A 27,251-nucleotide genomic window follows, 5' to 3' on the forward strand; every position below is an offset into this window, starting at 1 on the left:
TTGGATACGGGGAGAAAGACCTCCAAAAGACATGGGTTTAGTGTCTAGTTTTGTCACACACATGCTAACCGGGATAATTTGCAACAAGGCAAGAAAAACTCAAATCCTGTTTTGTGAGCAGAGGAATATACACAACAGCTTGTAACACTGTAACTCGTAGGCATGTTAAAATTTTAAATATATGTATATATATAATATATATATATATATATTTGGTAGTAATGCAGTACTTATTAAATTTATTGTTGCTGAACACAATTTATGGAGTTTTTAATCTGAGGTAGATATGCTTTTATGTGTGATGGCACAATGCAGAAATGTATGTACCTTAGGCCTTCTGTAACTAAGTTTGGACTCTACAGGTGAAAGAATATTATTCTGAGAAACTAACAGCCCTGGTGCAATAATGCCACATATAACACCATTCAAATAATGGCAATTTCCATACCTTTCAAATTGTTTCCATGGGATAAACTTTAAGTCATCTGTGGTTCAGGGAAAGATTGTACAAGGGGTAGGAATTTTGAGATATGAAGAAGCTGGTGCTGAGTTAAATTTTAAAGAACCAACATTTTAAACATGGTAAACATTTCAACATCACGGCCACATGTCAAAGCTAATGCCTTCTCTATCAAAATTCACAAGTCTTAAATATGTCTTGGAGACAAGAAGCAATATATAGATGACTAACAAATGAGCCTTTTATTTGCTTTTCATATTTCTGACCAAATGCTTAGGAACTTCTTTCCTTACATATATATGAAACATTTTGACCATTTATGCATCTATGTTAAATATAGAGATTCTTTTTTCTTGTATAACTTTCACCATTTATTAAACATTTTAAGTACTCTAGAAAGGACTTAAAGTAGGTGAGTAAATGTTTTTAGATTATGTACAACCACCACAACTTATCCATGATGTTTGAACTAAAAAGTCTCACATTTATGAGTCGTCTTGGAACTAAAACCCTGCAAATTCTGAAGAATAGCTGCATTTTCAATAATCAGTCGCACCCCATAGTCTCACAATAAAGAGATGGAGAAGAGTCTGCTTTCATAGGAAAAACTGATAATGTTATCGCAATAGCCCACAGCTCATTTTACCCACTGGGCCATCTTGCCAGTCCCTTGGTTACATTTTAAAGGATGAAATAACCATGGGGTTATATATAAGTGTAGATTTTTACTAATGTCAGAGAACAAAGTCATAAAATAGACAAACATCAAAAATACAAACTGAGCATAAACATGTTTTGTAATTAAGTTCTGGATCTTTCTTAGTAACAGCTCTTAAGGCCATAGATAACATTGTAGAACAGCAGAGCATCCTGGCCTTAGGGTTGTGAAGCCTTTTCTTCAGTTAGTCACTAATCAAACAATTCAAGTTTCCCCTAGAGCCATGGGTGTGATATTTTCATAATCTACAAATCACATCTTGAAATCCCAGTCTTGATGTAGTTGTATTACTAGTTTCCCCTCCCTCCAGTCCTCCCAGCTCCCCAGTCCCCTACCTCCTATTTTCTCCAGGTCTACCCCATCCCCGTGTTTCCCTTGAGAAAAGAGTAGACCTCCAAGAGACAACAACCAAACACAACAAAACAAGATGCAATAATACAAGGCAAAATCCCTCATATCGAGGCTGGACAAGGTGATCCAATAAGAGGGAAAGAGTCCCAAGAGCAGGTGTGAGAGTCAGAGACAACCCCACTACCACTGTGAGGAGTTCCACAAAACACCAAGCTGCTTAACATATATGCAGAGGACCTGGTATAGACCCGTGCAGGCCCCATGCTTGCCACTTCAGTCTCTGTGAGCCCATGTGAGCTCTGCTTAGTTGATTCAGTGGACTGTGTTTTTCTGGTGTCCTCCATCCCCTTTACGCATACAGTATTTCCTCCTCTTATGTTGGGTTCCCTGAGCTCCAAGGTGAATGACCCAATGGAAACCTCCAATTTAGTCTCTCTCTCTCTCTCTCTCTCTCTCTCTCTCTCTCTCTCTCTCTCTCCCTCTCCCTCCCTTCCTCTGCATAATATCTGACTGTGGGTCTCTGCCTGCTCCTATCTGCTGCAAGAGGAATTATTTCAGTTATTCTCTTTTTGCCAGTTGTGTTTTATTCCACCCTAGGTCTCTGAGCTATCTGGTGTCTTGTTCCTGAACATCCAGGCAGTGTAGGGCATGGGCTCCCTGCCGTGGCAGGTACCTCGAGTTAAACCAGGCATGGGTTGGCCACTCCCACAACTTCTCTGGCACCATTGCCTCAGCACATCTTGCAGGCAGGAAACATTGTATGTTAGGGACTCTGTGGCTGGACTGTTGTCCAGGTTTCTCTTTCCATAAGCTGCAGAGTACCTTCCCAGGCCAAAGAGATTAGAATGCTGGGGTGAAGGCACCATACAGGCACGAGTTAAACCTCTCTAAGTTCCATGAGATATCTGGATGTTCTCCCTATCAATGGATTCCTACTGTCAGGTTTCAGAGAATGGACCTCTGCCCTAAAATAAGCCTGAGTGGTTAAGGATCTCCCCAGGACACCCTTGGCTGACAACTCAACTGAATGCAACTCAATCCCACCACCAGATTGTCTGGCTACAAAAGATGACCTGACCAACATAGACTCCATATCCTCCATTACTAGGAGTCCTCGCTAGGGTCACTCTCATAAATTCCAGAAACTTGCCACTGCACTAGGTTTCTACACCAAATCCCCATATGAATGGTCCCAAATTCCAGCGATCTCTCCCCTCATTCTCTCCATCCTTCCTTCCCCTGATACCTGATCCCTCCCACTCTCATTCCCACCTGCCCCCAAAATATCCATAAAATCTATTCTATTTCTGCCTTCCAGGAAGATCCATGAATCCCATGCAAGTCCTCCTCTTTACCTAGCCTTTCTGGGTCTGAATACATACCCTGTTTGTCTATGTGGGTCTTGGTTACCTCATTCAAGATGACTTCTTTATAGTTGCTTTTACCTGCCTGCAAATTTAATGATGTGGGCCCCTTTTTCCTTGCTCCTCCAAATCACCCTCCAAGATCTCTCCTCCTATGTATTCTCTCTTCCTGCCAGACCTGCCTATCCTTTCTTCTGTCTTGCTATTGACCATTCAGCTCTTTATTAGACCAGTCGGGTGTTTTAGACAGGCAAAATAACACAGCTTCACAGAGTTAAACAAATGCAACCAAAAGAATGTAACACATCTTTGCGTCATTAAACAAATATTCCACAGAATAAAAATGTAACACTTATTAAAATAATATTCTACAACACGTTGGCTTTTAGAGTCTCCGTTGAGAAGTCATGTGTAATTCTTTTAGGTCTGCCTTTATATGTTAGTCTTTTTCCTTTGAAGATTTTAAATATTCTTTATTTGTTCTGTATGGTTAGTGTTTTGATTAGTATGTGGTGCGGGAACTTCTTTTTCTTGTCCAATTTATTTGGCGTTCTGTATGTTTCTTGTACCTTTAAAGGCACCTCCTTCTTTATGTTAGGAAAATTTTATTCTATGATTTTGTTGAATATGATTTCTTGCTCTTTGAGCAGAGATTCTTCTTTTTCCTGTATTGCTAGTACTCTTAGGTTAGGTTGTTTCATAGTGTTCATAGTTTCGTCTTTTCAGATTTTTCTGGATGTTTTGTGTCAGAATATTTTTTAGATTTAACATTTCTTTGGCTGATGTATCTATTTCTTCTATCATATCTTCAGTTTCTGAGATTCTGTTTTCCACCTCTTATATTCTGTTGGTAAAGCTTGCCTCTGTTGTTCCTACTCACATTCCAAAATTTTTTTGTTTCCCAAATGTCCTCAGTTTGTGATTTCTTTATTGGCTCTGTTTCCATTTTCAGGTCTTGAACAGTGTTATTCTTTTTCTTCAACTGTTTGTTTTTCTTGAATTTCTTTAAAAGATTTATTCATTTTCTCCAACTGTTTGTGTTTTCCTTGATTTCTTTAAGGGATTTATTCATTTCCTCCTTAAGGACCTCTATCATCTTTATATAGTTGGTTTTAAGGTCTTTCTCCTGTGCTTCAACTGTATTGTAATATTCATAATCTGCTGTGGGAAGATAGCTGTGCTCTGGTGGAGTCATATTTCTCTGGCTGTTACTGACTGTATTCTTATGCTGGTGTCTAGGCATCTGGGTTTGTGGTGATTATAGGTCTAGGTTCTGATTTCTGGGTTTGTGTTTGTTGGTTGGATGTTTTGTCCCTTGGTTTCTGTTTCTTGTCGGGCTTTTCAGAGTGGGTTGACAGTGTGTTTCCTGTTTTACTTGCCTGCTCGACAGATGTATTCATGGAGGATTTATTGCTGGCATTGGATGAAGGAGAGGTCAGGGAAAATTGATCTGTGAGATCCACAGAAGGCATCCTCCGGGAGACTGCAGCTAGGGTTCTGTTGCAGTGTTAGGGGTAACCCTGAGGGTTTGCTCCCGAGAAAACAGATATTGGAAAAGGTCCATGGACAGCCTCTCAAGTAGTTCTCTTTCTTCCCTGTGAAAATATATAAATAAAGTTGGCTTTCTGCAACCTGAAAGAACTTGAGCATGGAGGCACCCTGGTCTTGAACTTCTAGCATCTAGACTGTGGAAAATAAATGTCTATTGCTTTAGCCAACCAACTTATGCTAAGCTGTATAGAATCCCTTACTGGCTAAGATGCTCTGTGTCTGTTTTGTGAATCTGCATCCTTTCTCTGTGCAAGAAGATCTGGGCCACAAAAGCCAATGCCTCCATGAACTTTTCACAGCCCCATCTGACTGATTAAGGGATAATTCTAATATCAATTAATCATTCCTCATTTTATTTCTTTTCAAACATTTTTACAGTGTAAATAATGAGGAGACATCTTCTCCTTTGAAAAGCCAGGTAGCAACAACCATGGCAGAGAAATTATCTAAAACGGTTACAAGTGTAAACTATTAAGTGGGCCAATATTGACAATTTCATTTGGAGGCTTAAGATTTCTCTGCTTCTCAAGAGACAGATGAAAGCATTGGCTAACTAGAGAGGCTTTGCAAGGGAAGAAAAGAAAATTAACTATTGCATTTTCTGTATTCGATGTGGTGCCTGTAGAACTCATGTTTTACCATTAAAAAGTAGAGGTAGATTGTGGAACATGAGTGTTGATAGAGACTACTTTGGCCATTTTAACAGAGGAGTTATATGGCTTGCATTAGTTCACACAGTTCCTAAGAGATAGATTTAGATGGATCTAGCTGAACTAAATCCTTGAAAGATTTCGGATGTGTTTTGTTTGATCACTGCGGTTCCCTGGCCTGGTGGTCAGTGACGTTTGGCTTTGGGCCGGTGTAAGACATCAATAGGTCAACAGCAGGGATAGGGAGCACAATCTTAGTAAACCCTTAGAGGCACATTTTCTTTCAGTCACCGCTGAAGCAGGTACTGTAGATTAGAGAAGTCTGGAAATTAAACTCTGAGGAAAAGTCCTGGAAATATCAGGCTGAGTAACTCTTGAAGAAAGCAACTGTGCCTTGTTTATTTTTACTTTTTGAATAGAATATATTATTACACATTCCATGCTAGTCTGGAACTTTCTTTGTAGACCAAGCTAACTTCAAACTCGACAAGCTCCTCTTGCCATATAGTCTGAATTCTGGAATTGTGTACCACCACCCACAGATTCAGTGGCCTTTTAATTCCTTACAAATAAGGCTTGATTTTTATAGGAGCAAGTGGGAAATGGTGAGGAATTTTATGAATTTTGTTCTTTTCATATAGTATTTGCTTTGTTAATTAGATATCTATGTGGAGATGTCAGGTAGTCAAGAAAACCTGTAAGTGGAAGTTTGAACTTGGGAAAGAACACACATAGTATTTGGAAACTATTGGCTTGAATGAGGTTATATGAGATGAAGAAAGAGATCCTGGGAAACACTGAAACAAAAAAGTCAAGAAGATAGGAATAGATGTAAATGTGTAGACTCTTTGAGAAACTGAGGGAAGAGTGGATTTTATCATTGATGAGCTAATTTTTCATAGTATGTTCTACTGTGAGCTCAATGAAATGAAGTTTAGAAAAATAAGTATGTGGTTATTTGACTGTATGAGGATTGTTAATGATTTTGACAGTATTTGCATCCCTAGAGCATAGAGATAGAAACTAAACCAGAGTGAGTTCAGTTTAGAAACAGGGAGATGGAAAATAGTGGCTACTGACTAATAAGAGATGTTGGCATATAAGAGGATGCTAAGCAGGGGTAGCAGATGGAAAAGAGAGATGGCACAAGATTGTTTATACATTGCCCGTGCCTATTTGTGGTTGAAGATGCTTCTACAGAGAAGAAAATGATATAAGACCCAGAACAAAGGGATACTTGAGAAAGCTGGATGGGATGTGATGCATATGGAGGAAAGGAAAGGGTAAAAAGAGACTCAGAGACATTTTACCAGTGTTGGTATTTGATCCATTAAAGCAAATATATCATATGTGAACGAATGGCTGATTGTTGGGTGGGTTTTTAGGTTTGTAGTTATGCAAAACTTTTAGTGTCAAGGTGGATAATAAAGTCATAGTAGTAGGAAGTCCAGAGATAATAGAAGCATCACTTAAAATTTATTGTTAGCATCAAAGAAAGAGGTAGAGGTGAGGATGTTCGGAACCAACTGATGCATGCACTATGGAAATCAGTATGAAAGTCCCTTTTTGTTTTTGTTTGTTTAAGACAGAGATTCTCTGTGTCACAGCTCTGGTTGTCCTGGAACTCACTTTGTAGACCAGGCTGACCTCAAACTCACAGGGATCTGCTTGCTTCCACCACCTACTACTAGGATTAAAGGCAGGCACTACCACTGCCTGGCTAAAGCTCCTTTTTAAAAAAAGCCTGGGAACCATAGTATTTTCCAGCTCGGCCACTTTTGGATTTATACCTGAAGGAGTGTGTTTCATCATTGTAGAGGAATGGCAGGCCATTTCCTATTGCCCACCCGGCTAGCTTTTCCCCGAAATAATTACACGGAAACTGTATTCTTTTAAACACTACCTGGCCCATTATTTTCAGTCTCTTATTGGCTAATTCTCACATCTTGCTTTAACCCATATTTAGTAATCTGTGTAGCACCACGAGGTGGTGGCTTACCAAGAAAGATCCTAACCTGCATCTGTCTCGGAGAGGAGAGTCATGGCGACTACCTCACTTCCCTTCTTCCCAGCATTCTGTTCTGTCTACTCCACCCACCTATGTTCTGACCTATCAGGTCAAGCAGTTTCTTTATTAATTAGCCAATGAAAGCAACAGAAATACATAAGACTCTCCTACATCACATAATACCACAGAGATATTTATGCTTACATATTTATTGAAGCACTATTTACAATAGTCAAGATATGGGACCAAACTAGATGCCCATCCACAGGTGAATGCATAAAGAAAATATGATATATAGTGGGGCTTTATTTAGCCATAAAGAAGAGTAAATTTACTCTATTTCCAGTAAAAATGATAGAACTGAGATAAGCAAAAGAAGTCAGACTCAGAATGAGAATTATGTTTACTCACACATGGATCTAGATTTAAAATATATATGTGTTTGTGTGTGCATGTATTTATGATTTATGACATGAAAGAAGGGGGATTCATATGAGAGGAGAATGATAAACACAAGGAAGAACAAGAGATAATAATGGATGGAATTATTAAAAGCAATAAATAGTACTATGTATATATTGAAAGATAAAAATAAAAATACAAAGTATCATAATAGCAAAGCTGTTATGTGTATAATGAATATTCACTAATAACTGTAATATCTCTGGCCATGACTTCAAAATAGATCCTGCCAATGTAATGGAGGGTTGAAGAAGCTGGTAAGTTAAGCTTGTTTTGAAGAAAATGAATATCCAGCATTATCAAGTCTAAGTTCTAGATGGTTAGATATGGCCAGATGACATGGGACAATAGCTAAAATGATATTGTGGTAGGAGGGGGGAAAAGTAGACAAGTAGAGCAAAAAAGGCCCAAGCATGGAATTAAAGAATGTCGAGTGACATAGGAAAGAGAGGTTGCCCTAAGTAAAATAATGGTAGTAAGTGCAATATTGGATGGAGTATAGAAGTTCACTGTTGATGTTTGCAAGTTGGAGAACTGATTAAATCATGACAAAATCAAGATGGGAAAGTTAGAAGACTTTCTAAGCGGTTTGGCTGCATTGGGAGGTTTTAAAAGGCGATGGGAGTAGCTATATAGGAACATGAGGCTCCACGTGGAGGAGTTTTGCTTTATTTTAGTTGAGTGACAAGGATGTTTCTAAATTGCAGTTGATATTAAGATAATTATCTGAAAGAGTACCCAGAGACCCACTGCACATCATCCCTAGATCTCCTCAGTTGTAACATCCCACAACTACACGACACAGTTTGGATATTGACACTTACAGAAAAGAGCAATTCTACCTGGAGTTCTACAGACCCACCTGCACTTGCCTGTGAGTACGTGTTCATTTCGGTGGAGTTTCGTTGTTTTATGTGCTACCCCATTGATAAGTTGGATAAGTCGCAGCACAACTTCCACGCCTCAGGGCTCTGCTCTGATGCCCTGTTTTTACTATGCCTGCCACCCTTGACTATTGCATATGTTAGCTATCTTGAAAGGATTGTAGTGCTATCTTACTGTGGTTCTTTATTATTATTATTATTCCCATGATAGCTATGTAACATTTTTCAAATTTATATTTGCCATCCATATAGTCTCTTAGACATAATATTTTTCTGTATTTTTTGAGCTGGACAATGTGATTTTTTTTGTGTGTTTGAGCTTTAACAATTCTCTAGCACTTGTTTGTTTTTTCTCTTTTTAAATGTTCTTTGTCAATTCCTCGAAATTTCTGTACAAGGTATTTTGGTCGTATCCACCCTCCCCAACTCCTCTCAGATCCCTTCCCACATCCATACCCATCCAAAATCATGACATCCTTTTCTGTTTTTTAAATCCACCCAGTGCAGTTTAAATTCCTCAAATACCCATGTATGTAGAACTTGTCCTGCAGTGTGGTCGACCCACCAGGGGGTCACACCATTGAGAAAACTTCCTCTCCTTCCAGCAGCTAATGGAGTTAGATCCTCAGCTATAGGTGTGAATATGTGCCCAGATCCCCCTTCTCCATGCTGAGATTTTGTCTGGCTTGGGCCTATGCAATTCCTTTGCATGTTGTCACAATCCCTTGAGCTCACGTGTGCTGCTCCAATGCATCTGGGAAACACTGTTTCCTTGAATTTCCCTGTAATTTCTGGCTCTTACAATCTTCCCATCCCCTCTTTGACAAAAGTTCCCGAGATTAGAAAGGAGTGAGGGGGCTGCAAAAGATGTCCAATTTAAGGCTGAGTATTCTGCAGTGTCTTACTGCTTGCAAGTGTAGCCCATTGTGGTTCACTGTGTTAATTGCTGTCAACTGCAAGAAGAAACTTCCCTCACAAGGCACCACATGCCAGCACTATGTAAGCTAACCAGTGGGGTGAAGTGTAGTTGAACACCAGCCTGATCTCTCCATGCTCTAGACTCCAGTATGTGTTTTTCTCAGCAATCAGGCCTAACTGCCCAGTTCTGTAGTATAACCAAGAGCAATGGCAATCACCTGCAATGTTCTAAGTGCCCGGTTCTCTAGCATAATCAAGAACAATGTTCTAACTCTTTTCATTTTATATGGAAACCCACTATTGAAGCAGCTTCTCTAAAAGGTTTAAATTCCTAGAAAAAAAAAATGACAGATGCCTGGTTTGCAAGGTTTTTTTTTTTTTTTTCAAGTCTGTAGTCATTCTCTGCATACGGTCTTTCACAAGAAACAAACAAAAGAACACCTTTTAAAATTCCGTATTTGAGAAATATTTTTTTGCTTCCTTCTGGTCTCCATGGTTTCAGATGAGTAATCTACTGTCATTCAAATTGATGCTCCTTTATGAGTAATGTGTGGTATCTCTCTAGCTCCCTGTAAATTTTAGTTCTTGTTTTTTTTTTCAGGATTTTAATCATTATATGTGTCACCAATGATTTCTTTGGGCTTATCCCATTCAGAGTTAGCTTCCAGAACCCTGAGGAGGTATATAATTTTAATCAAATTTGAAGAGTGTGCACTTATTTCCGGTCACATTCTTTCAGCCGCATTTTCTTTATCTTCTTAGGACTCTTATGATGTGGAAGTTGGGGCTTACATTGGTATGTTGCTTGTTCGTTTTCCTAGATTCTGTTCAGGTTTTTGCATTTTATTAATCTTTACTCATGATTATTGCTGCTATCCAATGTAATCTCCTGTGTACTATTAAAATTCTATTTACAATATTGCATTTTGCATTTCTATATTTCCCTTTGGGTTCTTTATTTTAGCTTCTAATTCTTCCCTGAAAATTTACTTTATTTTCATTGTGTCAAAAGGATAAATAAATGCTGCTAATTGTTTTCATAATGGGTGTTTTAAAAAATCTCATAGATAGTACTAAATCAACTCAGTTTCAGCATGACCTAAATACCCATTACCTCATCTTAAAGTTTTTCTAGTTCTTTGTTTGAACTTGAGCATTTTGAAAAATGCTCTTTATATTTTTGTTAATGTGTTCAGAGGGTATGGTTCTATTTATGTTCTTTCTTGAGTAGGCATTTACTACACAAAGATTTAGTGTGATGGCCATGCCCTAGTTAGTGGATTGCAATATTAATAACAGCTTATTTGCCCTTCCTTGCTTCATCTTTTAAAATATACTAAACATAACTATATCATCTCCCCCATTTTCTTTCCTCCCTCATGCTCCTCCCATGCTCTCCCATCTCCTTCTCAAATTAATGACCATCTTTTATTTGATTCTTTTTGTTACACATCTGTATAGAGATGCACAAATATATGCAAACAGTCTGCTGAGTTCATTTTTGCTGTTTATGTTTATAAGATTTTAGGGCTGATTACTTTGTATTGAATAACGAATCAGGGCTTATCCCTAATCTAGGCTAATTACCCCTTTCTCTTCACTCATTAGTTGCCTTTAGTTCCTTGTCTATGACTGGGACTCCATGAATCTTTCCCCATGACTGCCTAAATAAGACCTGAAAAATCAAAACCTAGTTTTTGAATGAGTACTGTTTTCATCAGCCTGGCACATGAGATATTTCAGGTTCTCCTAGTGCTATCTGTGGGAGAAGGAGAGACTTGTGAAGACAATAGGAAGCAAGAACTTTCTTGGGGAGGTCTTTCTCATCATTTCTTCCCATTTACTCTATCATTGCCTGGAAAGAAGATGAATGCAACCTCGGGTCTCTTTGTCCCCTTTGTGGGAACAAATCTTTGTTAGGCAGAGGGTAGGATCTTCTTACTTGGTTTACCCTGGGTTTCTGATGTCTCTTAATTAAGGAGTATATGAGAACTATGGAAATGAACATTGTAGATCTGTTTATTAGAGTGGATGGTCCACGCCAGTGCTATGAGAGCACTTGGAGTTTCTAAGGGATCAGAGTCCTGGTAGAATGGACAGAGTGCATCCTTAAACTGCTTATTGTAAGACTCGTGACCAATCCTCCCTTGCTTTGCTATTGGTGTCACAATCACCTGATATTGTCAAGGGGTTTATCATATTCTGCAACAAATTAACCTGTCAGTTGTTCAGGCAGGGATCAGGAACTGTTGAGCCTACATTCCTTATTTATTGATGACAAGAGGTCATAAGATACCACGCCTCTTCTCTACTCCTTTATAACTACAGCAGTGAGCAACTCTTTAGGTTGTTGCTTGATTTATTCCCATGGTTTATGGTTGTACTTTATGCCAAGGAGTAAGGAGAGATGCATCTGTACTTTCTTATCTGCAATAGAGGCCTGGCATATGTTAATTGTACAAAAACAATGTTTTCATTGTGACATTTTCATATATTTACATAATATGGATTAGTTCTATTCACTGTCTTACCCCTTCTTGTCCCTTTCTTCCTGACTCTGGTTCCTATTATCTCCCCAAATAACCACATTTCTATTTTCATGCATTTTTATTTTAACTTGATTCTACACTTGAGAGGACACATGCATCATTTGACTTTCTAAGTCTAGCTCATTTAGTTTATCATGATGATTCCCAGTTCTGCCCATTTTCCTGCACATGATATAATTTCAGTCTTTATTATGGCAGAATGATTTGTTGGGTGTACCTCATTTTAATTATTCTTCATATATTGACGAACAGCTAAGTTGATTCTGTGTCTTGGCAATTGTATTATATCAGTGAATGTGGTCATCATTAATGTATAGTAACATTGATAACTTTGGATATACCCCAAAGTGATATAACTGGATTTAATGGTAATTCTAGTTTTGGTCTATTTTATTATAGAAGCTATAATAATTTATATTTCCACTGGTATAGTTTGGGGGTTCCTTTTCCCCTCATTCTAGCCAGGATTGTTGTTAATTGGTTCTTAATGTTTTGGCCTGATTATTTCTTTTTTCCTGTGGATTTAGGATTTGACTTGTTCTTGCTTTTATGACACTGAAATACCTCTGCAAGTTATTTACTTGCATTCTGTCAGGTATTTTTTAATCTAAATCCTCCCAGCTATGAAATATGTTATTACAATTGTCATTGTTGTACCTCAAAGTTTCTAATAAGGTGTGTTTTCGTTTTCATTTGATTCTAGGGATGTTTATATTTTCTTCCTGGTTTCTTCAATGGTGTACTGATCATTCAAAAGCATATTTTTCACTCTCCATATGTCTATGTAGTTTTTTTGTTATTTATGTCTAACTTTATTCTATTATGATCTGATAATATACAAAAAATGTTTGTTTATTTTCTAGACAGTAGCACTTAATTGATGGCCTAAAATGTGGTCTATTTTTGTAGAGCTTGCGTTTGTTTGGGCTGCTAAGAAGAAAACACATTCTGCAGGGGTTGGATGCAATCGTCTATATTAGTCTATTATGTCCTTTTGGTAAAAGGACAATTTCAACTGTCATTCTTTAGGTGCTGTCTGGTGTGTGTGTGTGTGTGTGTGTGTGTGTGTGAGAGAGAGAGAGAGAGAGAGAGAGAGAGAGAGAGAGAGAGAGAGGGAGAGTGAGAGAGAGAGAGAGAGACGGGTTTTGTCACTAGGCTGGAACTCACTATTGCAGACTGGGTTAGTTGGTCAGGTGGTCACAGCCATCACACCCAGCTTTATGCTTGGGTTCTGAGAGTCAAACCCAAGTACTCACGTTTGCCAGAAAAGCACTTTCCAATGGAGCCATCTTTCCAGCCTCAATCCTTATATAATATTATGGGTTTCTTTTATTAAGACATGCTGACCTTTTGAAATAAAATATTTCTTTTATTTTGGGCGATATAGTTGTGTTCGTGTGAGTGCATGTGTGATTATGTGTTGTCCAGAGACTCATGGAGGCCAGTTATTGGGTACTTCTGGAATTACAGGTGATTGTGAGCCTCCTGATTTAGGTACTGGGAACTGAACGAATAATTCAGGTCCTCTGGAAGAGAAGTATCTGCTCTCAATCTCTGGATGCTCTCTCCAGCTCCTCAGGTGACCTACTTTATCTCGACTAATTTTGTGTTGGAGTCTACTTTATCAGGGACGAGTACACCCACACCTGCTTACCTTGAGTTTCCATTACTTGGTATATTCTTTTACATTTGGGATCGATTCCTTTGTGACCCTTGTTTCTTTCAAGCAACAACAAAATAAAACCGGTTGGATCTTGTTTCCAGAGCATCTTGCCAGTCTGCAGCATTTAATTAGACATTGGAGACTGTTTACATTTCAGATTATCGACAAGAAGAAGCTGCTGAATCTTAGACTTCTGCCAGACTGTCTCAAGCATTGTCTATTATCTTTCCTCCCCCTTTTTAATCTCTAACCTTCCTAGTTGACTTAGTTGAGCATGCTTGATTCTTTCCAAGTTTTCATTTGGTCTTCTGTTTCATATATTCTATCCTGACTATTCGTGCTTGTGAGTCTCCCTTAACTATGTAGGATTTCTTCAGGTGTCTTCTATAATGCTCTTCTAGAAGGGTCTTTATTCTTCCATTAATTATAAAGTATAAATTCTCTATTTAGTAATCGTACTTGACCACTCTTTACTAACAATCCCCAGAATATGTCTTTCCTGTTCTCCTTTACTCCAGCTCCACTGTGGCAGAGGGTTCTCCCATTTTGCCATCATTTGTTTTCTGTTATTTTCACAATTTTTAATATAAAATGTATTATTTCAGAATTTCTTGTGGTTTCTGCCCACTACTTATTGTTATTCGTTGTTGTCTTTTTTAACCACTCATCCCCTTCTCCAGCCACATGCTTGGTGATTTATTTCAAATTATTAGTGGGAAGGACAATTGCTGAGTGTCTGAGCTCCAGATTTTTCTGTCTCCATCTCAATTATATTTTAAATTCAAAAGACAAAGCTGAAAGTGAGAAGACTGATGAGTAAGGTTTTAAACGTGGCCGAAAGAAAACAGCTCAAAACAGAGACATGAATGTAAGCATGGGGCAGGGAGGAAAAAAGATGTCAACTCAGAAACATTTCTAGGCTTGCTAGTAGAAACTTAGGGAACGTTCTTGTCTTGTATCCCTAATTTATTTTGTGCTTATTAAATGGAGTTGGAGTATTGGATTTTAGACCCTAGAGTTTTATATCCATATGTATGATGAACCTTACTTGTATGATTTTCCAGTAAGGAGAATTTTTACAAATCCTCTTCTCTGTGTACATATAGCTTCAAAATAGCTTCATGGTGATTAATTGAAATTATTTAATATTTGAGAATTTCATAGAGGATTAATAAGTATCTGTTATGTACATAAAATATCTCATGAGTCTTCTTATAATTTATTTTGTATTTAAAAGTGTTTTTCCAACCTCCTGACCCCCTCCCAATGTCTTTTTAGTTTTCAAACCAAAACCAAAAACATCTAAACTGAAAACAATAAGACAAAAATCTTCTCATCACAAAACAAAAACTCAAAGAAGAACAGGGTCCACTTGTATTGCCTAGCTGCTTTCATAATGTTAAGTGAGAATAAGCTTTCCAAACTGCTTAGCAAATTTCATGGTGTGTAGCATAAAGTAAACGTTACTATAATTTCATGGTTATTCCTTTCTTCCTCATGATACTTGATAAATTCAGCTTGATCCTTTATTTTTGATATGCATGGTTTAATGCGAAGAATGACATTGCCACACAGAATCAGTGTGGGTAGGCAGGGTGGGTATGACTTATCTGGGTGTGAGGATCTCAAAATGCAGTTAAAATATCCCTGGGAAGAATAAGGTGATAGATATGTCTAGACCTCCTAACCTGCACCACCCTAATATACATGCTACTGGAACTCTGCTTGCCTGCAGTGTTCTGGGAAGATTTCTACTTTTTGCAACTTAAAGATTGAATGTTTTTCTAGTATAGGGACTCACGGTAGAAAAGAAATAGTCCAATTCACCGACAGCATGGCATGTATCCATTCTCTAATACATACCTGTACCCAAAGTAACATTTGGAAACCTGAAAGAGAACCAGATGTTTTCAAGTGGCTGATATATGTCAATATGATCACTCAGCAAAGTCAATTTGGAAGTAGCAATCGTGGTTCTAGTTTTTAAGCAGCTATTATAAAGAGTAGAGATAGATGCTTTTATCACGATGGCGAAACAAATGCAAAGTATTAGGAGTGCCATCTTGTGGAATGATCTGTCATTGCAATTCGGGAGTCAAAACCAAAATCAAACACTAGTAGAAACTAGATGTTTTCTGTGCATTAAGACCCAATCTGGAAGTAATTCCTGATACTCACTTGTCAAATTAATGAATTAAAAGTTGGATACTCTTGAGAAGACAATTTAGTTAAGGTAAATGTCACCATCATAGTACATCTGATTCATTGCCCATTGTTAATTAGAAAATAAAAAATAAAAGAGTGAAGATGTTCAAGATTGCCTAGGTCCTTCCTGTTTGTGTCTTGTCAGCTGTAGTGAGTATATCAGGTAGAATTTTGTAGTTTCTCTAAGGACTAAATTATTAAAAATTAATAAAACATTTGAAGATCATAAAGAACATCGGCAGCTCCAGAGCTAGTGGGAGTTGTCTATTTTCTATTAAGTTAGATTAAATCAAATTTCTTATTTTAAATTAAAATAATGTGTGTGTATTTCATCTCACTTAACTTGAAAAATATGACTCCAGAGCCAAATATGGTAACTGCTTTCTAGGCCTAGCACTCAGGAAGTAAAAGTGGAATGGCTGTGAGGTCAAATGAACCTGCACTCCACAGAAACTTCCTGACTAACTGGAGCTACATGGTGAGACCCAGTGTCAAAAAGTTAAGGGATAAAGTGTGACTCAGTCATAGAGTGCTTGGCTAGCAAGTTCACAGTCCACATTTGATCCCCAGCACCACAAGACCAATTCTGTTGATTCCTTGTGTAGCTGAGGAGACAAATAAGAAAGAGTCCCTGACTTCCAGGATTTCAATATTCATTTTCTTGCCTTTCAACTTAAAATGTGTACACTTAACATATGTTCTGTTCTGCTCAATGCTGTTGGGTTTCTAGAGTACGCCACATTTTGTGGAGGTGCTTGTCGGAGCTCTAGGAAGGCATTAAGAGTTTGTTTTGATGGCTAACGGCAAGAAGTCTGACACCAAACTGTTTTTTCTGACTGTGAATTTTGTCACTTGCCGGCTACATGACTTTGGGCAGAGAGCTCTGACATTCTATGCCCCACTTACCTCGTCAGTCAATGGGAATCATATCCTGCGAGCATCGCATGATTAAATGAGGGAGTGTGTACAGAATACTTAGAAGAGCTCCTCCTCCATTAGCAATACTGTACAAGTTCTGCATCTTCATTAGCACGGCCATCATCACCTACCATCACCATCTCTGCCACGACAAAGGAAGGACTTGACTTGGCTTTCTAGTGTAAATTAAATCGCATGCTTTATTCTGTCTTTTCAACAGTTTGACCAACTTAGTTAAGTTTCTGCTTTTCTCAGTTACTGCGTGGAACGTGTAGGATCACCCTTACCTATGTCTTTCCACTAGGTTCTCTCCTCTGGAAAGTCAGGACCAGAGGCTTGGGGAAATGAAATGATAGAAGATACGGAGACTGATGCCTCTGGGATATAAGGGGCTTGCATGCCAGCTATGTGTAAGAGTAAGGCAAAGCCAGAATGATCCCAATCTGTTGGTGTGCATGCTCGTGTAAAGCTGAGGGAACCAAGAAGAAGCTAAAAGAAGTATGCTCACCAACATGCAGTTGCGGGCATGGCATACTTTCAGTGTGCTGCATTAAGTATTTGGTCACCGCTAAGTGCTATATGTGCTCAAGCTGTGATATCACCCCTCTGTGACATCTATTTTCCAATAAATTGCTTAATCAGATTTAATTGCTTTGCCATTTCCAATGTGTTTAGAGCAAAGAACTGAGACCATAAAAGTTAACTGCTCTCAAAGAAGTGCAGTTAAAATTCATTTTGGCTGCAATGCCCAACTCTCCTAACAGTCTTCTCTACCCCAGCTTCGTGAAATGTGGTTAATATTCACCATCTGAGTCTTGAGATCCAACTTCAGTGTCTCAGAGGTTTGGGGCTTCAGGGCTTTTATTATTGGGGGATAATGTTTTAGAATATGCGCTTGATTGAACTATAGGAAGCATAGCAATTTCACCCACAGTCAAGACCACACTTGCTTCCTTGGCTTTTAGGGATGAAGTGAGAGTGGGTTTCTCAGCAAGGCCTACATGTGGCCAAGTGGGAAGCACGCTACTGTACATCAGGACAGATTTCAGGCCCACTCCACACTGGAGAACAGGCTGTATGATGACCTTAGTGATTTCATGGCTCTGTGTTGTGTGACTTGTGTCACAGTGTCTGTGCCTCAAATGATTTCTTTCATTATTTTTCAGAAACTTGTTTCTTTGTTTGTTTTTCTTTACCAAAATATAGACAAGTCATCAGCTTGAAATTAAAACAGCATAGCAGTTGTCTGAGGTGGTGATGTGGAAATACTCTTCTCTGCTGCTATGACTGGAACCCACTAAAGATACTTTTACATTTAGTTTTGCCACAAAGCCTCAAAGAATAATGTGTTTCTAGATTCACTTGGGAACTAATAATTGGAGTGGTCACACCAGCTTAGCATAAGATATATGTGAAGCTGGAGTAGTTTATGCATTCTAAAGTATTTCAAAGTAATGATCCATTAAATAGGTCACAGAGACTACACGTGGCTTGGCTAAAATTATAGTTAATCAATTGGTGTGAGACATCAAGTTTTTGACTCACAATGTAGTAATTGGGATCTGCTTTTAAACAGCAAGTAAAACAAAAATTCTGCTCTCGTTTATAACTCAACTTATTTATAACTGAACTTGGCAAAGTCTGTCCAATGTCATTTTAAAGAATTCTTATTCTATTCTATTGTACTGTTATTGTGTTTGTACATGTGCATAACATCTAGGCATCAATAAGCACATGTGTCAGGGCATACATATGGAGGTCAAAAGACAGCTATAGAGTGACTTCTTCCCTTCGAAGTTACATGGAATCTTGGGGTTTAGCCCAGGATGTTAGATTTGAGTCTCTGCATTATCTTCTATCCCCCAATGTTAGTTTTTAAAGAATAGTTAATAGTGGCATAATTGGTAAAATACTTATTAGGGAAGCTGATACAGGAGGATTCCAAGTTTGACATCAGGATAAGGCATAAAATAGAGGGAGAAAAAAGAAAACAGAAAGAAAGGAAATGAAGGTAAAGGACAATGGAAAAAAATGAACAGGTATGCCAAAGGGGAAAAGAAAAGTATAAAAGGGGAAAGAGAGGAAAGAGAAAATTGAAGAAAAAAAATGAGGGTGAGCCTGATGTTAGGAGGCTGATATACAATGTAAGGAATGAGGGTAAACAGCAGAAAAAGTCTGTTTGGCTAAAAGATTAGCTGGACTTGAGGGTGTCAAAATAAGAGCGCACAAATCCAGTCTTGAAGGTAAAGTTCAATGTCTGAATTTTCTTTTACAACAGTTGCTTTCTCTTCTTTTGTACATGAAATAAAGAAATTTGTGTTAGGTAAATTGCTCCAGGTGTAAAAATAACAATAGACAAGATCATATAACCAATAATCATGTCTACAGTATCTATTCTTTTGATGGTATTACATCAATTCTTGCTTTTATAAAAATATGGAATACATACAGAATTTACACATGGGCCATACTAATCTTTCCTGTATCATTCCAGTTTTAGTACACATGCTGCCAAAACAAGCGCCAATTTTTGCTTTTATAAAACCCTCATGCACTGATAGTCATATGTTCCTCAGGGTAGTATTTTAAACACTTCATTTTAAAGGATGCATAAAATGCCTTTGCTGTATGGAAGCATGCACAGAGAAACCTAACCAATCAGCAGCAAACACAAGAGCATTTTCTACTTTTCACATTAACAATGAAATGCATGTGTTACAACAGCCTCCGCAGAACGGCAACACAACCTTGATGTCCTAATATAAATCTTTCCAGAGATATTTTCATCCTTTCCTTTTGGGAGAAAAAAACTGCTTTCTGGAGACTGGAGAGAAGGCGAAGCAGTTAAAGTCCTCGCTACTCTTGCACCGGACCCAGCTTTTGTTCCCAGCACCCAAGTAGTGGTTCATAACCATCTGTAACTCCAGTTCTAGCAACTCTGACACCCTCTTTTGACTTCTACCCATGCTTCACTGGTAATACACACTCATTCTCACAGATAAACACTCATATATACAAAATAAAAATAGGTCAATCTTTTAAAAATAAGAGAAAGAAAATCTGCTTTTTCTTCCAGAATCATCACCATGTGCCTTATTGTTTATATCTGGTAATCAAACGTGAAACATAGTATTCTCAATTGACTCCCTAATTCCTGACCCAAATGTGCCTTTTATCTGGAAGGGTAGCAGTAATATCTATGCTAGTTTAACTGTTAATACGCAAAAGCATCCCATGTAAGATTTCCAGATTTAGCAAACAAAAATCAAGGCTACTCACTTAAATTTGAATTTTAGAAAAGCAACCATGAAATAATAATTAGTATGATTTGTTCTAAACATCGAATAGGACAGACAAGTACTAAGATCCATAGTTCATTTAAAATTCAAATTTAACTGGGCATCTTCTAGTTTATCTGGCAACCGTTAATGTGATTTATAAATAATATCCAGATTACATAAACAAGAGACAGCAATAAGACCAATTTTTAACTGTAGAATAGGAATCCTGCCTACTGATCACTGCTTTCTTTGAGACAAAGGAGCAGCAGATGTGAGATTTGGTGAATGGCTATCAGCTGAGTATAACCAATGTATAGAACAGTTTCAGTAAGAGAAAGGAAACTCGCTAACTCTGTTGATTTGCATAAAGTGTGCTTGTGTTTACTTATTTCATACTTACTTCATTCAGACAAAAGTAGCAACTGAGATCAATTTATGTCTTAAAATATCCTACTCCAGTCTGGGACCTGCTTCCTTCCAGAACTGCAGACACAAAGTTAACTTCCAGGCAGAAAGGTCAGTAGGCTTCATGTTTTGCAGCTTCACATTCCAACTTCCCAGTGTCCACACTTTTCATGCATGTGCCTTATTCTTATCAATTTGTTCTCTCCCATGGTGTGCCTGCTTATAACAGTTTCTTATAATTTCCATAAAGGCTCTAAACTATTTACCTAGACACACACAAACATTAACACATATTAGGAAAGACACTACTGTCATTTTTTTTCTGAGAATGCAGAGATGGATAGGCCCCTTGCTTCTACAGATCGTGATGAGGGATAGACAAGGATCCTTAGTAGATGTGTCATGACAAGGTATCTTGAAAAGGACCGAATGAGTACTGGAATCATTAATGACTTTTTATGATTTGTTGTTGCTGTTGTTGCTTTTGGGTTAAGACATGGCCTCATGTGGACCCGGCTGGCCTTAAACTTTTTATATAGTTGAGCCTGCCCTTAAACTCCTGATCCTCATTCTTCTGTCTTTAAAGTGCTGGGCCACAGAGCTAAATCAACTAAAGTCGCTCCATTTTTACAGATGTGAAAACTGGTATTTCAGAATAGGTGAATTCCACATTATAGCTCCTATGGTTAGTAAATAGCTGTATCGGAACGCAAAACCACATCTGTTTGACCGCAGCTCCCATTGTAAGTTAAGCCTGAAATATCCCAAAGCTTCCCCAGGAGTTATTTCTTTGAAGAAACCTAAGATGTGGCTTTCAGGAATTTATTGTGATGGCTTGGATTTCTGCTCCTTGCAGATTTTTGAGAAGAAATTTTCAGGCTCCAAAATGATCATTAATCACATTGATTATTACTGATCATGTTAGTGAAAGACTGACATATTGTGTAGGACCTTGCTTCTCAAAGTATGGTCCTTGGACCAGTAGCATTAAATGAATGATCTCAGGCCGTATCGCAGAATTCCTGAGAGAAAATCTGAATTTTTAACAAGTTCCCAGTGGGTGTTGTGTTCACATTAAGCTTTAAAAAATCATTGAATGCTGATATAGGGTTATATAGTACTTATATATTGGAAGATAGGAATAGTGAAATTATTGTTTTGCTCATTTTAAGCCACTGCTGCAGGCTTACTGAGGCAATGAGAGCCTGTGAGGAGATGATAATAGAAACAACCTCCCTCATTCACTTTGCTTTTTTAGTGCACACTTGCAACATTAGCATGAACTGGATTTACAGTATTCACACACCTGCTGAAGAAAATAGACACCTTAATTTGCTCCAGTCTAAGGAAACATCAGCCATCTCAGCTATGCCTTTGTAGACATTACAAATTATGTGCAATTTCAAAAAGATATTTAAACACCCTAAATATGGGCTGCATTATCTGACTTGTAATAGCAGTGAAATCAGCAACAGCAAAGGGAAACAAGTTTGTATTGGAACTGTGTTATCAGGGAAATGGCAACTGCTCCTCAGAAAGTTCCCTCTTGCTCTCCAAGGTGTTTTGTCAACAGGGAAGTGACAGTGCTGAAATTCGCAGCCTCTGGGCTCTCTGGGATAGTGTGTTAGTTACTTTTCATGTTGCTGTGTCCAAAGAAGTGACAGGATGAAACTCAAGGAAGGGTTTATTTTGGTTTTCAGTTTGAATTGATACAGTTCATCATGGTAGGTAAGGCTCTTCCACTCTGGCAAAACTGTGCAGCTGGGACTCTCAGCTAAATGTAAAATGTGCATCTTTTTTTGGATCACATTAATTTATAAGCAAATCAACATGTTACAATTATTGTGGAAAGGGAGTTTTTTTATTGCTTTATAAATAATACCATTCAAAATGTCCACCTTCTCCCCTCCTCTCATTTCCTTTCTGCTCCCCCCCCCTGTCTCCCTCCCCCTCCCCTTCCAGTCCTAAGAGAGGGCAGGGTGCCCTGCCCTGTGGGAAGTCCAAGGCCCTCCCCCCTCCATTCAGGCCTAGGAAGTTTTGCATCCAAATAGACTAGGATCCCAACAAGCCAGTACGTGCAGTAATGACAAATCCCAGGGCCATTATCATTGGCTTCTCAGTTGGGCCCTATTGTCAGCCACATTCAGAGAGTTCAGTTTGATTCTATGCTCATTCAGTCCCAGGCAAGCTGGCTTTAATGATCTCCCCTTAGATCAGGCACACTGTCTCAGTGGGTTGACCAAACCCTTGTGGTCCTGACTTCCTTGCTCATATTCTGCCCCCTTCTTCTCTTCAACTGGACCTTGGGAGCTCTAAAATGCACATCTTTATTGCCTTTCAAGTACCCTAAGAAGTACAGGTGAGATACATGATAGATAGATAGATAGATAGATAGATAGATAGATAGATAGATAGATAGATAGATAGAGATATTCTAATTCAAATTTCTATAGAACTCTTAGCACACTAATTTGGTTAATAACTGTATTTTATAAAAGAACACTGAAAGAGATTCATACATCATTTCAGTGAACATCTAGATAACACATTTTTTTAGGCTCTGCGATTTTAGTTCTAGCTGCCAAGTTTACTACTGTACTTAGAAAACAGTCATCCAAAAACAAATGGATAAGTCTGTGTTATCATAAAACTGTATTTAGGTACTCTGAAGTTTGAATTTCATCTGATTTCCATACGCCATAAAATAGGTATCTTTGAGCTATTTTCAGCCATTTAAAAATGTAAGAGTTGGCTTGGTATGTGAAGTGCTTCTTGTGCAAACGTGAAGACCTAAGTTCAATATGTCAGCACCTACCCAAAAGCCAATTGCAGCGGCACATGTCTTTCACTCCTGTGTTTGGATGTGGAGGCAGATGAAGTCCACGGCCTCCCTGGACAGCCCATCTAGCTGCAAAGGCAAGCTCCAGGCTCAGCAAGATTCTATTGCAAAGATATGAGGTGGAAAAGTTATCGAGGAAGATTATTTTGATCTTTTGATCTTAACTTCTAACCTCCACATGTCCACATGGTCAAGCACACACACACACACACACACACACAGAGAGAGAGAGAGAGAGAGAGAGAGAGAGATCACACAAATATACATACACCACATACACACATACCACATACATCTCTCTCTCTCTCTCTCTCTCTCTCTCTCTCTCTCTCTCTCTCTCTCACACACACACACACACACACACACACCCCACATACACCACCACACACACACAGACCAAACACATACACCATACATGCAACACCAACAACATGCATATACCACACACATACCGATGGATAAATAAATGAAAGTAATTCTTGTGGCTGTTGTACAGCAGAAATCAGTGGCCCAGATTTGAAGGGTACTACCCCTTGAGTTTAACAACTCCTGCCAGAAGCAGATTCCCTCCTGTTAACTGCCCTGTTGTTTGTAAAACTTTCCATGTATAATTAGAAATTTACTCATCGTCAACTTTACTTTCAGGTGGAATAACTGAACTTGATTTTATTCAGCCAGTGTTTCTGAGGGTTAATTACACATGTTTTCATCAGGAAGAGCTGCAAAGAGTTCATTGACCCTGTCTTAGAGCTAGCATGTTGTCCAAGCTGCTACTCTGTTATCCTAGGCCCTGATCCAGGGCTCTCCACTGATAGAGTTTCTTAAGTGCTCAACAAAAACCAGACACATAGTCAACAAGGGGTCTTTATATGGAGAGAAGAGAAGGTCATTTGGAACAACTGAACTGTAGCACTAACAGTCTTTCCCCTTTGCTTCTCAGTGCCATATCGGCACTCCCTATGCTGGAAGACATGGCTTCGGGACTAGTCCTAGTCTGGAGTCCTGCTACCTAATGGCTCTGGGGCTGTGGACTTCTTTAAGAATTCCTCATTTGAAATCTCAACCCCCAAAGTCCCTAGACTTTACATCAGGTGACATGTCCAAACCAGATCTATCGAACTTGGATCGACTTAGCTGTAATTATTATTATAAGCAAGATGTTGCATATTTTAAGGCACACTTTCATTTCATCTGCACAAAAGCCTGTCAGGTAAATAGTATCATCATCCTCATTTTATAGTGGGGGAAACCAAGACATAAGGAGAGTCTGCACATGTCCATGTTGAATACCTTGTTAAATAGTAGGGCTAAGATTGAGATCTAAGGAGTTTGACCACTGATACAAATATCTAAGCCCAAACACTCTATAGCTTTTCCAAAGGCCAGAATCCAATCTCTTTACATACTAAGTATAGTAATGGGATAAAATCAGTGTGGAGAAAAGCATAGATTTTACTCTCAACTTCTGGCCAATTGCTTGGACATTTTTTTCCCTAATCCAACAAGTTCTCTCTCTCACATACACACACACACACACACACACACACACACACACACACACAAACAATGAAATTAAAACTCATCTGTCTTTAACAATTTTTTATTTTGTAGATTAGGCTTCTAATTAGAGATGTTATAAAGTAAGGGATTATGCAATTCTACCACATGTATTGAATATCAGTTAATAAAAACAAAACAACCTTGGGGATTTGGTACCAAACAAAAGATACTGTGGAATCATATTGATGAAGGAGATGCTCAGATCTTTAGGGTGAGGTAAGACTGCCATATGCAGATATCTGTAGTGATATTTCATTTTTATTTTAATGAATAAAGCTTACTTGAAGTTCAAAGAGTAAAGCAGTCCCACTGGTCAGCCTTACAGACCAAGCAGCAATGACACACTTCTTTAATCCCAGTAGCCATAAAAACCAGGCAGTAGTGGTGCATGCCTTTAATCCCAACCCTGGAGAGGAATATAAAACAGAAGGCGATAGGTCTCAGACACAGTCTTATTCTGAGATTCCTGGGGGACAGGATTATCATTTCAGACTGAGGTAGAGTTAAGAACCAGGAGGGAGGGGGGAGGAACTTGAACTTCCCACAGGGCAGGAAACCCTGACTGCTCTTAGGGATGGAGAGGGAGGAGGAGAGGGAGTGGGGGGAGTGGGAGGGTGGTGGGAGGAGGGGCGGAAATGGAAACTTTTATAATTTAATAAAATTACTTTCTAAAAAAAAAAAAGAAAGAACCAGTGGCTGGCTGCTTTGCCTTTCTGACCTTCAGGTTGAGCCCCAATATATGTCTCTGGGTCTTAAACATGCTACATATATCTATCCAAAGGCTGTACTATCCAAAATGATAGGAACCAGTTCAATCTGGCTAATGAAATTTAAATTAATTAAAATTAAATCAATTTGAAAATGCAGTTCTTCTACTGCATTACCCATACTTTATTACTCAATGGCCACATATAACAAGTAGTTAGCGTATTATACAGCAAAAGTAGAACATTCTTGAAATCCCAGAGAGCTCTACTGGACAGCACTGATTGCTGATCTGGAGAGAAAGGAAGGGAGAGGTCAAAAAGAGAGATATTGACAGACCTTGGATACCACTTACCAACAGAAGTCAGAGAATGAAAAACAGAGGTAATAATGATGATAGCTAGCAAGATTGCTAGGAAAATGTATGGTCAGGAAAGCCAATGACAGAAGAACATCAAAGAATGAAGTGTGGATTTCAATTTCAGTGCCACCAAGACTTGAAGTTAAGGATTGAAAAATGTTTTCTATATTTTAGTAAATAAGTGGTCATTTGGTGCCACCTTGGAGGGCACTGTTGATGGAGCTGATTTCTCCCTGGTACAGCGCTAGATAGGGCTAGTCCCAAGGCTCAGCCAGTGTTCTCAAAGCCTGTGTGCAGATGTGGTACAGAGACACATCTTTCAATTTGGTTTTTGAGAATTTGATTGTGCCAATAGTTTTAATACTGTGGATGGCAGTGTATAGCATGCTTCCTAATTTGCCTGCAACTCTGTGTCCTACTTAAGGCTTTTGGTCTTGGCCATTTACAGAGCAATTCGGAAATGACAAAGTGCTCAGAGCCCTAGAAGGGAAGCACTAACCTATTCAATGATGGAAAGATGGTGATTGAGTTTGTAATGAGAACTTTGAAAAATTCCCCAGCTTGGTATGGTAGCAAGCCAAGTCAAGAAGATAACTGTGGGTTTAAGAGGTCAGCCTGGTCTAAATAGTAAAATCTTGTCTCATAAAATTAAAAGCTGTGATCTTTGTCAAAATCCTTCATAAGTAACCATTAAGTTTTGAGTCACACATGTGAGAGACCAGATAGTACTGTGGAGACTTTTAAATCTCAAGCTCTGGCAGCAGTATTGGCACACGCCTTTTTAATTGACTGAAATTTGCTTCCTTGGTTCCTCCTAGGCATACTTAACCTGCTGCTTCTGCTAGATCAAGTCAGAGAGAAATTTAAATCTGTATATTCAGGAGTCAGAGTCAGGGGTTGGGGAAGAGAGGAAGATTGGGTTTCCTGCAATGTTTGGTGAAGTCCCCAGGGAATGGAGGTAGGCTGAGAGGTCAGGCCACTGCAAGTGATCGGCTACAGGGATGGGCATGAGATTTGAGAAATTGTAAGAGAGGAAAGGATGGAGAGTGAAGATCACTACTTGATTCTCAGAGTCATGTGGTCACTGACTTTCCAGGTGGAGAATGTTTCTGGATACAGGCAGTTGACAAGAAAGTAAGAGTCCTGACTGACAGATGTTTTCAGAAGTTGGGAGAAGCTTTCATTTTTGTTTAGATTGGCCCTCACTTGATTGGTCTGGGGTTTCTTTCTTTTTTTTCTCCTTCTTTCTTTCTCTCCTCTCTTTCTCTCTCTCTGTCTCTCTCTCTCTCTCTCTCACTCTCTGTTGTAAGGAGCCACCAGGACGCCAGCGGTCCTACAGCCTGGAGGTATACAAATCCTTTGATGCTGCTGTGCAGGCCAATGTGCTTGGGGCCTTGTT

The 27,251-nt window shown here is 38.7% G+C and overlaps 1 protein-coding gene and 1 pseudogene across 3 annotated transcripts in view; one reads left to right on the forward strand and one right to left on the reverse strand.

Moving 5' to 3' along the window:
• Fgf13 (fibroblast growth factor 13) overlaps positions 1 to 27,251 on the forward strand; it is a 508,789-nt gene that overhangs the window by 341,534 nt on the left and 140,004 nt on the right. The gene's annotated exons all lie outside the window — the stretch shown is intronic.
• Positions 19,132 to 19,225, reverse strand: LOC146889245 (U6 spliceosomal RNA; annotated as a pseudogene).

The sequence above is a fragment of the Myodes glareolus genome, chromosome X (genome assembly GCF_982192425.1).
Source record: "Myodes glareolus chromosome X, mMyoGla1.1, whole genome shotgun sequence".
Classification (NCBI taxonomy): domain Eukaryota; kingdom Metazoa; phylum Chordata; class Mammalia; order Rodentia; family Cricetidae; genus Myodes; species Myodes glareolus.